Raw genomic sequence first — 15,814 nt, forward strand, 5'->3', positions numbered from 1 at the left:
CTGGTGGAATGTTGCGTCTCCCTTCTGCCTGATTTGATCTGAAGTCCTCCAAAGCTCTCTTAAATTCTGATTTTAGCACTGGTTCACCTACCTCTTCTAAATCCACTCCTGTTTCTTCATCTGTCACATCAGATAAATCTTCCCCCTCATAGAGGCCTTCAGTATACTCTTCCCGCCTATCCGTTCCCTCCTTTTCAATTGCCAGTGCAATTACCATTACACTGTTAATAATCCCACTCTTGCTTTTACTTTCACCGAAGGTCGTTTTGACATTTCTATACGCTTAGTTAGTCCTTCCGACAATCACTTCTTTTTCCATTTCTTCAGATTTTTAATGCAAACATTTTGTCTTAGCTTTCCTGCACTTCCTATTTATTTCATTCCTCAGCGATTTGTGTTTCTTTATTCCTGAATTTTTCTGAATACTTTTGTACTTCCACCTTTAATCGACCATCTGAAGTATTTCTTTTGCTATTTCTTTGCAGTTACCTTCTTTGTACCTATGTTTTCTTTCCAACTTCTCTAAATGCCCTTTTTATAGATGTCCATTTCTATTCAACCTTACTGCCTACTGAGCTATTCCTCCTTGCTCTATATATAGCCACATAGAGCTCCAAGCATGTTTCATTATTTTTTAGTACTTCCGTATCCACTTCTTTGCATATTGATTCTTCCTGACTAATCTCTTAAACATCGGCCTACTCTTCATCATTACTAAATTGCCATCTGTGTCTATGTCACCTTCTGGGTAAGCCTTACAATCCACTATCTGGTTTCAGAAGCTCTGTCTGACCATGATGTAATGTAACTGAAATCGTTTGGTATCACCCACCCTTTTCCAAGTACATCTAATCCTCTTGTGATTTTTGAACAAAGTAGTCGCTATTACTAGTTGAAATTTACTACAGAAAATTAATCTATCTCCTCTCTCATTCCTTGTCCCATTCGTGTTTTCCACTCCCTCCCCTGCAACCGCATTCAGTCTCCCATGACTATTAGGTTTTCATCTCCTTTTAAGTACTGCATTATCTTTTCAATATCCTCTTATACTTTCTCTATCTCTTCGTTTTCAGTTTGTGACGATGGCATGTATACCTGTTCTATCGTTGTAGGTGTTGCTTTGTGGTCGATTCTGATCAGAACAATCCTATCATTAAACTACTCACAGTAACACATTTTCTACTCAACCTTCGTATTCATAACGAATTCTACTATCGTTATACCATTTCCTGGTGCTCTTGGTATTACTCTATACTCGCCTGACCAGAAATTATTCTCTTCTTTCCGTTTCACTTCACTGACCATTACTATATGTAGACTGAGCCTTTGCAATTCTCTTTTAAAATTGTTTTGCTTCCCTGCCCCGTTCTAGTTTCTGACATTCCTCGCCCCGACTCTTAGAACGTTATGCTTTCTTTGTTTTCCCAATCTTTTTCTCATGATCACCTCCCCCTTGGCAGCCCCTACCGGAGATCCGAATGGGAGACTATTCCGAAATAATTTGACCATGGAGAGCTCATCATGATACTTTTTCAGTTAAAGGCCACATATCCTGTTAAAATAAGTTACGTCTCTTTAATGCAATGGTATCCATTGCCTTCTGCGTCCTTATTCTGTTGATTATTTCCGACTCTTCCACCTTTTAGGGCAATTTCCCACCCCAAGACTAAGAGAGTGCCATTAACCTTTGTCTTCTCCTTCGCCCTCTTTGACAAGGTCGTTGACAGAGTGAGGGTGACTTCATATGCTAGAAGTCTTCGACCGCCAATGATAACTACAAATGCAAAATTTGGCGGTGGCGGGTTTAGAATCCGAGAACGTTCAGGTTAGTAACCGAATTCGCTAACCCTACACCACCTTTTCTTGCTTCCTTTCAATTTTTTTTTTTTTTTTTTTTTTTTTTGCTGCAGCAGCAATATCCTTTGTTTCTGGAATAAAAGAACAGACATCCAAATCCAGTATTCCAATCAACACCACATTGTCATCACGAATCAGTTAAATACAGATAAAAATTTAGAAACTGTGGAAGCTGTAGGTTTCTACTACTGACTATCCTGATGTCTCTACTGATCTATTCTTAAATTTAAATTACTAGTTGTTTGTATCATTTACTGATCAATTATATCACTGTTGCAAAAAAATGGTTCAAATGGCTCTGAGCACTATGGGACTCAAAATCTTAGGTCATAAGTCCCCTAGAATTTAGAACTACGTAAACCTAACTAACCTAAGGACATCACACACACCCATGCCCGAGGCAGGATTCGAACCTGCGACCGTAGCAGTCCCGCGGTTCCGGACTGCAGCGCCAGAACCGCTAGACCACCGCGGCCGGCTCACTGTTGCATGTTCAAATAAGTAAAGTCTGTTGGAGTAATTATACGAACTAACTTCAACTGACCAGTTTTTTATATGCAATTAATGACAGTATTAACAGAAATCACACTTGTGTGGCAAAATAGCTTACATGACCATTAAACAAATTCCAAAAAAACTCTTTCGAAGAATATAAAATCAACACAGAAAACTTTGCTTAAAAGAGCAATCATCACCTACAACGGTACATATGTGGGACTTGCTACCGGGAACCATGCTTCATACACATGCAGTACACAGAGCACAATCATCAGTACTGTGGGCACCTCATCGTCCGTATGACTTCCAAGATCTGTCGTAGCTCCTCATCTTCAAATCTCCCTTTCAAACTCGGAATCAGCGACTTTACTTCTGAGGGGTTCTCCGGACACAACTTCGCCTACGAAGCCATTTCAAATTTGTGCAGCTTCTTTTGTGGCTGCAGACTACGTACTGCGGCAGTTGTGTCTTTGTTCTTGAACTTTCGGAAGCGATTGGTGTAGCCCAGCGTCTTGACGAACACCTCTGAGAATTCCTGCTCCTCTTCAGCACTTCCGTTGTGTGCTTTCTGGTGCTCTATCAGCATGTGCACCTCGCTGATCAGCAGCGTTTCTGCATTCTCGAACTCTTTTGAGAACACTAATGCTGCCGTATCGTCTTCTACCATATTTCTTGGAGCAGCAGTAGCGATATTTTATTATTAGGTTTTTTACTGTTTATTAAATAACAACCACTTCTTAGATCGTATATTACACATCGGTGCACCTCTTGTACTACCAGCTTAGAAACGTAGTACATGTGTTAATACAGGCTAGAAGGTAAATTCATTCCCAATTTCTCCGAAATCCGTCCAACCGTATCAGCGTGAAGGAGTATATACCATAATGTTCAGGTATACGTTCTGTTTAGTAAGTGCTGTGCCAAAACAAATCAGAATTTAAATCAGAGGAGAAAGTTGAAGGACAGAAAGAGCGACAGTGAGTGGAATAAAAGTAATTGCGTTTGTTGGCCTGGTTGGTGACGAGATGTGCGAGAGACAAAAATGTCATACTAAAAGACTTTATTGGTTAATTATCGGTGTGGAAAGGAAATACGAGTATGGCAGTTTTGGTGAGAGTCTCCTTTCCGATGTGTTTGGCCGACTTTTGCTAGTCGTTTTATTCTACGCCACTTCGGTGATCTTCGGGTAAACGGGGATGAACCGATCGTGAGGACACCACACACAAGCAGTCCGTAACGAAGAAAAACCCAGATCGTCCGGATTAGAAGCTGGAGCCCTATGATCGAAAGTCAGTAACTCTAGCCACAAGATTGTGACATGAATGTGGAAAGCGGTGTGAAGTGAGATACGGCTGTTGAAAGTCAAGTTGAAACAAAAATGATTATGCTACAGAGCACATTTGCCTTGCATTGCAGTTATTCAAAGAAAGAATGCTACGAGTTGGAGACTATGTTTATGAACCACCTGACGGAAATGAACCGAACACTAAAAAACAATGTAGAATAATGAACTTTCGGGAATAGTCTTCTCTAGGTAACATACAGTTGTTAGTGATTACCACAGCAAGATCGCAGGTTCATATAAGCTGGCAACAAGCTACTGCAAATGTGAAATGATGGCACATTAATAACGAGCATGAAATTGCCAAATAAAAACAAATACGCCTCGACCCCGATTAGAACCCTCAAGCTCCTATGTGTTAACCCAAAACGCTATCCACTGTACCAGCTGCAGAGCGCTAGTCCTAGATGCTGATAGAGATAGTTACGGTAAATATGATTACAGTGTTGCCACGCTGCTAATCTTTAACGTCCCTTTAATACCGGAAACATGCGCAGGACGAAATTTGGTGACAGACAATTTTGTATTGTTGTATGGTAGAGCGCTGGGCATTTCGAGTTCGCGAGTTTTCCTTCACCCTATATAATATAGATCTAAAGTAGTAAGCCGAATTAGTTGAAAAAATGTCTGTAGTACGTACGATATAGATAAACATCATATTATATGTCTTATTATTGTTCTGTTTACATGTACAGGGTGGGGTAAATAAAGGTGGTCTGGACGAGTGGCTACATTTTGGAACCATTTATGGAAGCATTAACGGAGGAGGAAAAGACCGACAGCTACTTCCAATAGGATGCAGCAACTGCCCATACAGTCGGCAGAACCTTGGCGCACATTTACAAAATCTTCACGCCTGACAGAGCTGTTCCCAAAGGTCGGTATGGTTGTGGCCCTATCTGACCGCACAGGTCATTCGATCTGTCTGTGTGCATTTACTTTGTGTCCCCCTCAAGTGTAAGCTGTATTGCAACAATCCTAACAGTCTTCAAGAACTGCAGCAGCAATTCGAGCAGTCCAGCTTCCACCCGGCTTCAGCAATTGCTGACCAGGGCCAAACGTGGCAAGAGATGAATGGTGGTCACTTTCAACACCTGCTAGAGTCATGTTACTACCGTATTTCTTTCCTCTGATGTGTTTGTTTGTAACCTCTAACTCTGTTCTCCGTTCCACTTATATTTACCCCAACTTGTATTAAATTTCCTGGCTACACGAATAAATGTATTCTGGTATGCAGGATATCCAAAAATTCACTCTCGTGGCACTAATCACACAATGCGAGATCGAATTTACAAGCAAACGTAGTCTTTCCTTTCGAATGTCTTTTATTACAGAATGCATCATTGCATATTTGTACGCCTGGTTTAACTAACTGTGCAATCCGCAAACTTTGAAAGATAGCACTGTAAAATTTTTCTCGCTCTTACCCTCGTAAGTCCAGATCTTTATTTAGATTTTTAACGTACTTTCCATTGTGTGATTATTTAATACTACGTGTCAACTTTGTTGTGGTTCAAATGGCTCTGAGCACTATGGGAGGTCATCGGTCCCCTAGAACTACGTAAACCTAACTAACCTAATGACGTTACACACATCCGGGATTCGAACCTACGACCTTATCGGTCGCGCGGTTCCAGACTGAAGCGCCTAGAGCCGCTCGGTCAAACCGGCCGGCTATCAGTTTTATCATTGAACTGTAGCTTACCAATCATTAACAGGTTAACTCTCCGTTGACACTTATGTTCAACCCGTCTAGGCTGTCGTGGGGTTTCGTTGCAACAATAATGTATATTCTTACTGTTTATCTGTCCTTTGTTTGAGATGGTAGATTTATCGGTAAAAAAAGGACATAGGGGAATAAGTTCTGTATGATAAAAATTTCCTACTGTGGCCAATGTGGGAACTGTACACGATTAGGTAAATCTCTCCGAGGCATTTCTTGTTGTAAGCGTATAGGGTTTGAGGATGGAATTGTTGAAGTGTTAGAATTCTATGAACACTAGTTCTAGAGAGGCGCTTTGTTGTTGAAGTTATTGTTTGTCTACATGCTGATTTGTCCAACAGAAGCGACAAAAGTAACTTCGGCTGATCTGTCCGTACTTTTTCCACAAGACGAGAAAACATCCGTCAGTAAGGCGGGTCATTGTCAACACAACGCACTCTGTAAAGTTCCTCTGACTGAGAAGCATTACGGTTACCCTCAACCACAATAAAAGCAAGAAATCGATGATGCATTTTTTAATCAAGGCCTACCTTCACTGTACACAATAATTTGTTCAAAAGTACTACAATACAGCTATACAGGGACTGGTCAGATATATGGAGACATTATGAGAATTGCACGCTTGAACAAAAAAGCAAAAGCCAAGCCTGCAGGTTGCGATGTTGTTTTTGATTACGAGCGATCCCTGTGCTATGTCCTCAATAAGTTGAAACTGTCAGTCGTGGTCAGAGCAGAATACTGTGCAGTTGTGAGTGCATTATATCGAAGCAAAACGGATGTGTACATGAGCAGAAAACTCAAAGCAAAGTTTCTTGGCAAACCCTTTTGTTCGTTGTAAGCCATTCAGATTTTTTGCGATCTACGAGCACAAATGCATCATTTGTTGTAAGTGTTTCAGGATCTTAGTTGCGTTCCTCATGACAGTTCCAGTATATTGGGACGTAGCCGTATCACTTACCTTGCAACACCGTAATGAACTTTTTCTTGCGTCTGTGAATGCAACTACGATGTATTTACCAGATTCCCCTTTAATTTCTACAGCCTATCTGGCGATAAATACAAGCGGTGGCGAAGTAGTGCTGTTCCTCTGTAGCTCTCACAGGAAGCCTTGTTGCTCTTCTTAAAGGTAGGTACAATAACTGCCTTTTTCAAGTCATCCTGAATCTTTCAATACGTCCATATTATCCTCGTTACTCCATAGAGGCACTGAATCACGATAGGCCAAGCGGCTTTGATCATTTTCACTGTGATGTCATCTACTTCAGGAGCTTTGTAATTTTTCATTTCCAGTAGAGCTTTCTTTTCATCCAACTTTTGCAAATCTACTCCTTCTATTTCCTCTATGATAGTGCTATTTCTTTCCTCTTCCCCTATCTCATTACATGCATTTTTTTCATGCTGACCTTCATACAGGTTTTGAAAGAATTCTTCCCATACTTTAAAACTTCTTCTTCTTCACACAAAGCTTTTCCATCTACATTAATAAGTTTTGAATTTTTTCCCTTGCTGTTCTTCTTATTCGTTTCGATTTGTCTCTGTTCCATTCTGTTTTTCAACCATTCTCGCCATGCGTTATTCTTTCTCCTGACTGCTTCTGCAATACTCTCATTGGACCATGGAATTTGTTTATCAGTACGTTTTGTTCATGTCATTCCACGTGTTTCTTCTTCATGCTATTTCCGTACAGTCGCCGCTCCATATTTGGCACCTGTCGTAGCGTTCTACCAACTTTCCAATATCCTCGTCATACAAGGCAACCTCCAGTGCTTTCTGACGATTTTCTATTCTGCACTGCAACTCGCTATCTGTGCCGGATTGTTATTTTCTTAGCCAGCGACTCATTTGACCAAAGATAAATATCAGACGGACCCACATTCAGGTTGGGGGTGCAGGAACGTCTTCATTGGCCGTGCAGTGTCCGGCCGAGAAGTGCAATGAAGAAGGCAATGCATGACAGTTCTGTTGGGTTGCAGGAAATCACGCAAAATGTCACAGCAGGCAAACATACTTGGCAACAGACACTACTTCGCGGCATGTTTAAGCGCCCACTTTGTGCTCAGAAGTGAGAAGAGCGACTTGAAGGGACTTGACTCACTCTAGAAGGTATCGTCGTACCCGCACAACAGTCTACAAAAACATAGAAAACATTGAACTTACAACAATATCAGGAAACAATAAAAATCGCATTCCAGTGAAGAGTGTTGCAGCCCATGCCCTCGTCGATTGACCTTGTGTATTTCTTGGATGTTCTCTTAATTTTAGCGTCGATATAAACGACACTTTCTCACATGGAAATGGATGGTTTACCGTTGCCAAAGTAAGAGGTGGTAGCGGAGTTCCTAGTGTACCTGGACTTGAAGGTTTTAATGATAGAGATGTAACTGCCTATCGTACCTATCATATGTTTGAAATTGGTAGTAAAGATTTTGGTAAATCAGCGTATGTCTCAACATCTCCTCATGTCTTGTATACATGCGTGCAAAGTTTCAGCAGATTTTCATTGTTGTTTCCATTTCGATGCCGATCGTTGCTTACATTTCGAATAGCCCTCCTCTTTTACAAGGTGACAATTATTGAATTAAATGAAAAAAACATAAAGTAGTTATAGACTACGAGGTGCACAGACTTTATTCACCATGTAAACGTCACTAAAGATATTCGGATTTAGGTTATGACATGCATGATATGCCTGCCATCATTGGCGATGAAGTGCCGTAGACGAATAGTGACGTTCTGCGTGACCGGCTGAAGTGTCGGAACATCGATGACCTCCCGAATGGCTGTCTGCTGCCCCGCCATGGTTTTGGGGTTATTGCTGTACACCTTGAATTTAACATAGCCCCACAAAAAGGAAAATATGGCTGGCAACCGAGGCCCTTGCCAGTGGCCTTCGGGTACAACAGAGCTAGAATGCGGTCCTCAAAGTGCTGTCCAGGGCATCAAGCACTCTCTTGTTTCGACGGGGTCGAGATCCGTTTTGCACGAAAAAAGATCTTGTCTAAATTAGGGTCGCTATGGATAATGGGGATGAAATCATCGTCCAAAACGGTTCGGTAGTCACCGTGCCATCAAGGAATATCGTACCGATTATTTCGTGACTCCACATTGCACACCAGTCACCCATTGAGGGTGAAGAGACTTACCGATCGCGGAATGCGGATTCTCATTCTCCGAAATACGCCAATTTTGGTTATTGAGGAACACATCGAAATGAAAGTTCGCTTCGTCGCTAAACCAAACCTTACAGCGAATACTAATTCTCATCAATATATACTATTATTATGCGCTTTCCAAGGAATGGGTTTGGAAGTACACATTTCTGACTGGAACAAATCCTATTAACATGTCCAGCGCTCGTGGTCTTGCGGTAGCGTTCTCGCTTCCTGCACACGGGGTCCCGGGTTCGTTTCCCGGCGAGGTCGGGGATATTCTCTGCCTTGAGATGACTTGGTGGTGTGTGTTTTTCATCATCATTGACTCGCAAGTCGCCGAAGTAGCGTCAGCTAAAAAGCACTCCGCATGGGGTCTCTCGGCCAACAATACCGTACGATGATTTCTTTTGAGTCATCAGTCTTTCAACTGGTTTGATGCTGCTCACCACGAACTCCTCTTGTGTGACAAAATCTTCATCTTAGAGCAGCACTTACAACCTACGTCCTCAATTATTTGCTGAATTTATTCCAAATTCCGCCTTCCTCTACTGCTACCTCTGTACCGTGGAAATCATTCCCTGATTTCTTGACAGATGTCCTATCATCCTGTCCCTTCCCCTTGTCAGTGTTTTCCACAAATTCCTTTCTTCTCCAGTTCTGTGCAGAACCTACTCGTTACTACCTTATTAATCCACCTAATTTTCAACATTCATCTGTAACACAGCATCTCAATTGCTTAGATTCTCTTGTGTTCCGGTTTTCCCACAGTCCATGTTTCACTACCATACGTACAATACTGTGCTCCAAACGTACATTATCAGAAATTTCTTCCTCAGATTGAGGCCTATGTATGATACTAGTAGACTTCTCTTACCAAGGAATGCCCTATTTGCCAGTGCTGGTCTGCTTTTGATGTTCTCCTTTCTCCCCCTGCCATTGGTTATTTTGCTGCCTAAGTAGCAGAATTCCTTAACTTTATCAACTTTGAGACTTTCGATGCTGTTATTTAGTATCTAGCTGTTTTCATTTCTGCTACTTCTCATTACTTTCGTCTTTCTACGATTTACTCTCGGTCCATATTCTGTATTCATTAGGCTATTCATTCCATTCAACAGATCATGTAAGTCTTTTTCACTTTCACTCAGGATAGCAGTGTCCTTCCGACAATCATTTCGTTTTCGATTCCTTCAGATTTTCCATGCAGTCGTATCGTCTTAGCTTCCCTGCACTTCCTATTTATTTCATCCCTGAGCGACATGCGTATCCGTATTCCTGAATTTCCCTGAACATTTTTGTACTTCCTTCATTCGTCGATCACCTGAAGTATTTCTTTTGTTATACATGGTTTCTTCGCAGTTACCTTCTTTGCACCTAGGTTTTTCTTTCCAACTACTGTGATGTTCCTTTCCGTAGACGTCCTTTCCTCTTCAACTGCATTTCCTCCTTAGCTATTCCTTATTGCTGTATCTGTAGCTTTAGAGAACTACAAATGTATCGCACTTCTTTGGATATTGATTCTTCCTGACTAATCTTTTAAGCTTCACCTACTCTTCATCACTACTAAATTGTGATCTGTATATATGTCTGCTTCGGGGTATGTCTTACAATCCACTATCTGATTTCAGAACCTCCGTCTGATCATTATGTAATCTAACTGAAATCCATCCGTATCACCCGGCCTTTTCACATATACTTCCTGCTCTTGTGATTCTTGAATAGAGTAATCGTTATTAGTAGCTGAAATTTATTACATAGCTGAATTAGTCTCTCTCCTCTATCATTCTTTGTCCGAAGCCTATATTCTCCATTAACCTTTCCTTCTACTCCTTCCCGTACAACTGCATTCCAGTCCCCGAGGAATATTAGATATTCATCTCCCCTTACGTACTGTATTAGCTTTTCCATATCGTCATGTACTTTCATTATCTCTTCATCTTCAGCTTGCGACGTCGGCGTTTATACTAGAAACATCGTTGTCGGCGTTGATTAGCTGTCCATTCTGATAAGAACAACTGTATCAGTGAACTGTTCACAGTAACACACTATCTGCCCTATCTTCCTATTTGTAACGAATCCTACTCCCGTTATACCGTTTTCTGCTGATGTTAATATTACCCTTTACTTATCTGACCAGAAATCCTTGTTTTCTTCCCATTTCACTTCACTGACCGCTCCTTTAGGTGTATGACTAGAACTCCTTATCTTCTTCCCATTTCACTTCACTGACAGCTACTGTATCTAGATTGAGCCTTTGTGGTTGATTTTCTAGCTTCCCTAACACGTTCAAGCTTCTGACATCCCATGGCCCGACTCCTTGTTTATTCAGATGTTTTCTCATGGTCACCTCCCCCTTGACCGTCCCCTCTCGGGAAGCGTTAGCGTTAGTTGTCGGTAAAATTGGACGCGGTCAGCTGATATTAGTCGACAATGCCTCTAGGGCGACAAAGATGATATTATCAACACCTCACTGAGTTTGAACGAGATGGTATATTGGGCTTCGAGGAGTTCGATGTTCCTTCCGCGATTTTGCAGAAAGACTTGAGAGGAATGCAGCCACTGTGCGTGACTCTTTGTAGCGATGGCCACGAGAATGTGTGGTCAAAAAAAGACTGGTCTTCGGACGGCCACCTGAATTATCCGAGAGAGAAGGCCATTGTGTCCGGCGCATGGCTCGGGAGTGAGGTACTGCGCCTGGAGCACCACATCAATCTCCCGTTGGCACCACAGTGACGCAAAGAATGGTTAGAGGTCGGTTACTTCAAGGACAGCTCCGTACCAGATGCTCTGTAATGTGCATTCGACTGACTCCAAACCATCTCCATCTGCGCCTTCAATGGTTCCAACTGTGGCTCATTGGAGGTCTATTGTGTTTCCTGATAAAATGTTGTTCTGCCTCGGTGGCAGTGATCCCCAGGCGTTGCTTGAAAGGACTCAACTTGAGGGCCTGCAGACACGCAGACCTACACTTTGATTATGGTCAGGGTGGCGATTTCATGACAGCAGGAGTACTATCGTTATCCCACGCACATACACTGCTTATTTGTGAGTTAGTCTGTGCATCATCTTTTTGTGCGGCCAGTCATGAACAGCATTTCTGAGGGTGTTTTCCAACAGAATAACGCTCGCCCACATACCGCTGTTACAACCCAACATGCTCTACAGATCTGTCTCCATTCGAGCACATATGGGACATCATCGGACGACTCCAGCTGCGTCTACAATCAGAATTACTGTTCCTGTAATGACTGACCAAGTGCAATAGGCATGGAGTCCTATCCTACAAACTGACCCCGGTACATGTATGTTAGAATTTAACACTCAGGCGATTACACCGGTTATTAACGTCCAGCATTTCACATTTGCAAATGGTTTACGCCGCAGTTACATTAACTTGAGATCTTGCAATGTTAACCACATAAATACCTTACCTAACCAAATTTATTCCCTAAATTTCCTTCTCTAAATTAATTGCTTTTCGTCGCTCCGATTTTTTTTTCCTCGTTGTATGTAGTTATTCATAAGCAACCACTAGCTTTCGCATGACTAATCGAAAACAGCAAGATACCCGGAGAACAGAAACATTTCAGTGAATGGAACATCTCTCCAAGTTTGCAACGCACATTTCAGTGCTCAGTAGTGTCACCGTTTGTGGTGCGGTAAATGTCAATTAATTGCAGTCGCTGACACGAATTGACAGTGAAGGTGTGACAGCTACTCTGCTTTGAAACCTATTCATTGGGTTATCAACCTACAGGTGCGAACTAATTTGATCCGACAGTACGGATTTTACTACATGGTGTGACACAAATGCTTCTAGTGGAACAACGCCAGCTGTCTGTTACGAATCGAAACTTGGGAAGTCACTGTGCACGCTGATATGTAAGGATGTGTAAGAGAAAGTAAGGCAGAATGGGGTAGAGCGCATGTAGTTTTCGTTAACCTTGTAATATCTATGTTTAAAAGCTTTTAATTAACACTTCAACTAGGGCGCTCCTTATCTCAACGTTGAAAACTCTCTCTATACTTCAATATTTTTTTATATTGCCCTAGGCCATACTGTGCCGTATATATCAGATGAACGCCACAAGAAACATTAAATTTGTAGTAATGGCAGTTATGCTTTCCATGCCAAAAATAAGCCGCACACTGTTGAAACAAATAGTCCGTGACAATCAAAGCTTTCTGTTTATATTACATTTTCCGGTAGAACAGACAGAAGTAGCTTTAACCACTTACTCATTGAGACTATTTTATTTACTAATGTGCAAAATGTAAGGATGAAAGTAAGTTTCGCGTGTTCTGTGACTACCAAATAACATAGCTTGATGAAACATGGACCATACATAGAAAGAACCGCTACGGTATAGTACAAATGGTAACCGAAAAAAGTAAGCAATGAGACGGAGAGAAATGACATTTTATTCAAAGAAAGTAAATACAGTGAAGACACCGCGATTTATGGTGGTTTTTGGACATTTATGATTCCTGATAATGTGTATGTTCACCACGGACGGCAATGCACACTCTGCAACGTGCTTCAATAGCAAGCGGCAGAGCGTTCTTTTACTCCTCCAGCTCTGTTGAGAGCGTCAGAGCTCATCGAGCTAAGCTGTTCGATGTGGTCACGCATAATTACCTACAGAAATGAAGTCAGACCTGTAAGCAACGCGGGAAAAGCCGCACATGGGGAAGGAGTATAGTGTCATGATAATGCATGATGAAGGATTTGTAGGAAAGTACGACCATTCATCGTTATGCCTCCAACCACCCTCACACTAGGACCACAAAACTATCTTGTTTGACAACGTTAGTGGGTGCATTACTTGTTCCGACGTCTCGCCTTACGAGGGTACGTCCCGAAACACAGCTGAGACTATCTGCTCTCATTCGAGACGAGCACGCGAGGCCACTGTTCGTTTTTTCAGACTCCTAATCCGTGCCACCAAAGTGTGGCTGTGAATGGAACGTAACGCAAAGAGACCACTCACCTGCACTCGCCATGCCACTGTGGAGCCCAAGTTTGAGTGCCTTGCAGTCTTGTTAACTGTTGTTGGAGTTGCACACGCTGTTTGACTTAGGTTCCATCTTGCTCGTTACACAATGTAACGTTCGTCTACGGCTGTAGCTGACTCTGCAGGTTGCCGTACCTGTAGTTCGGAACGCTTCCCATAAACGTGAAACTGCGTTGTGAGCAATACTAAATTCGTGGCATACATTTGTCGTACTTCACCCTTCTCTCAATTTCCTGATTATTCTTTTCCGTGCGAAGTCGTGCAAGTGTTGTCTCCGGCCATGTTTTAGTGAGGAATACCACCACAGTGCACCGTAGCTGCTCCTTCATTAAACTGACGCTCAGAATCTTCTCCCCTCCCTTCATCTGGCTGGCTCTGAGCACTATGGGACTTAACGTCTGTGGTCATCAGTCCCCTAGAACTTAGAACTAATTAAACCTAACTAACCTAAGGACATCACACATATCCATGCCCGAGGCAGGATTCGAACCTGCGACCGTAGCAGTCGCGCGGCTCCGAACTGAGCGCCTAGTCCCTTCATCTGCCTTGTGTTCCACAGACAGTCCCTTTTGACAATATAATCACGCTCATATCACGCAATATGGCGTCCAGCTTTCCGTGCATGACTGAGAGACTTCTAGCAACAAGCTCCAGCATTTTTATTCATTTAAACTGAGTTGTTAATCTGTCGTCACTTTATCTATCTCGTCTTTAAGTTTAGAGAGCAGTATATATTCTAATAAGCATGAAACATCAATAAAGGCGAATTAGACTAATTGTGTACAGCGGGTAATCCTAAGCACCAACATTTCAAGCATGTTGTAAGTTTGAAGATTTTTGATTACTGCTGCCCCCTTCTGATACCTGTCAGTAACAAACAGGAGCTAGAAAGAACACTGGTACCATGTGAACTGCAGAATGCGTAAGTGTAAGGCATATGAAACGTGCCAGTTCCTTGCTGTTTTTAGCAGACAAAAAATTAGATGGTAAACTTGAAGTTGTTACTGATTTACCTTTACTTTAATACGCTGTTAACAACTACAATTTATTTATAATTGCTTGGATAGGCTTTCATAAAGTACGAATTCAACATACAGAATTTGATCTTGTAGTTCTGAGTGACACACTGCGGTAATTGTGCGTTGATAGAGAACAGCGCGCACCATAGTGAAAAAGGACTGGAAGAAGCAGAAACGAAGAAGAAAGGAAAGAATGAAATGAAACAACAGTCTGGGTAGAGATAATTAGAATGAGAAAGCTGTGTGTGTGCGCTTTACTGTGAGGACTGAAAAGAAAGAAACAGGAACTGAGTAGTAAGGAGGATACGTCAGAGGCATCGGATGTATGGATGTCTTTAGCATTTGTGATGATGACGCTAACGGTGACCACAATTACTAATTTCCTGGCGTGTTGAAGTCAATACCTAGACACAGTGTACAGCGTAATGTATTGTGTTGCATCTCTAGAGAAATACGGGCGGCGAAAAATTGTGGTAAAGGTATGATGGGTGCTCTGCCTGGATCATGCTGCATCTACTGGAGATGAGTCCTCTAGTCTACGTTTGCGATGACTGCTTACCCAAGATATTCTTACTCTAAAATTCGTTGAAATGCGAAGAAAGAATTGTTTACAAATACTATGCTATGGCTGCAATACATTTCAATATTTACGTTTCTTAACAGAAATTGGCACATAATTTAACTGATGATTATTGTCAATCATGTCTATTTAATACAAGCTTCCCTACTTAAGCACACAATTAACCAAGCACTATAGTAACCCAATTGGGTGGGGAATCACGCACATCTGTAATCAAACTTCATTGACCTGTTTTTAAAGCCTAAAATGATGCAATATAGTACATTACATAAAGTAAAACAATCTTACATAGACTTGGTGCTTGGTTACTTATTATGAATATGTTAAAATATTAACTTTTGAGTAAGTGCGTACCTACATCTACATCCACATTATACAAGCCACCGTACGATCCTTAGCGGAGGGCACCTTGTAACCATATGTGACGGTAGCATCTGTTCCCGAAAGAACAGTTACCGTAGATGACCATGCAGCTTCGCTAGAAATGAAATTACAATTAAATGGACACCCTAACTGCAAACAGGCGTTGATGTACTTCATTGGGGACGTGCTGAAAATGTGTGCCCCGACTGGGACTCGAACCCGAGATCTCCTGCTTACATGGCACACGCTCTGGTCATCTGAGCCACCG

Source organism: Schistocerca cancellata, chromosome 1 (assembly GCF_023864275.1).
Source record: "Schistocerca cancellata isolate TAMUIC-IGC-003103 chromosome 1, iqSchCanc2.1, whole genome shotgun sequence".
Classification (NCBI taxonomy): domain Eukaryota; kingdom Metazoa; phylum Arthropoda; class Insecta; order Orthoptera; family Acrididae; genus Schistocerca; species Schistocerca cancellata.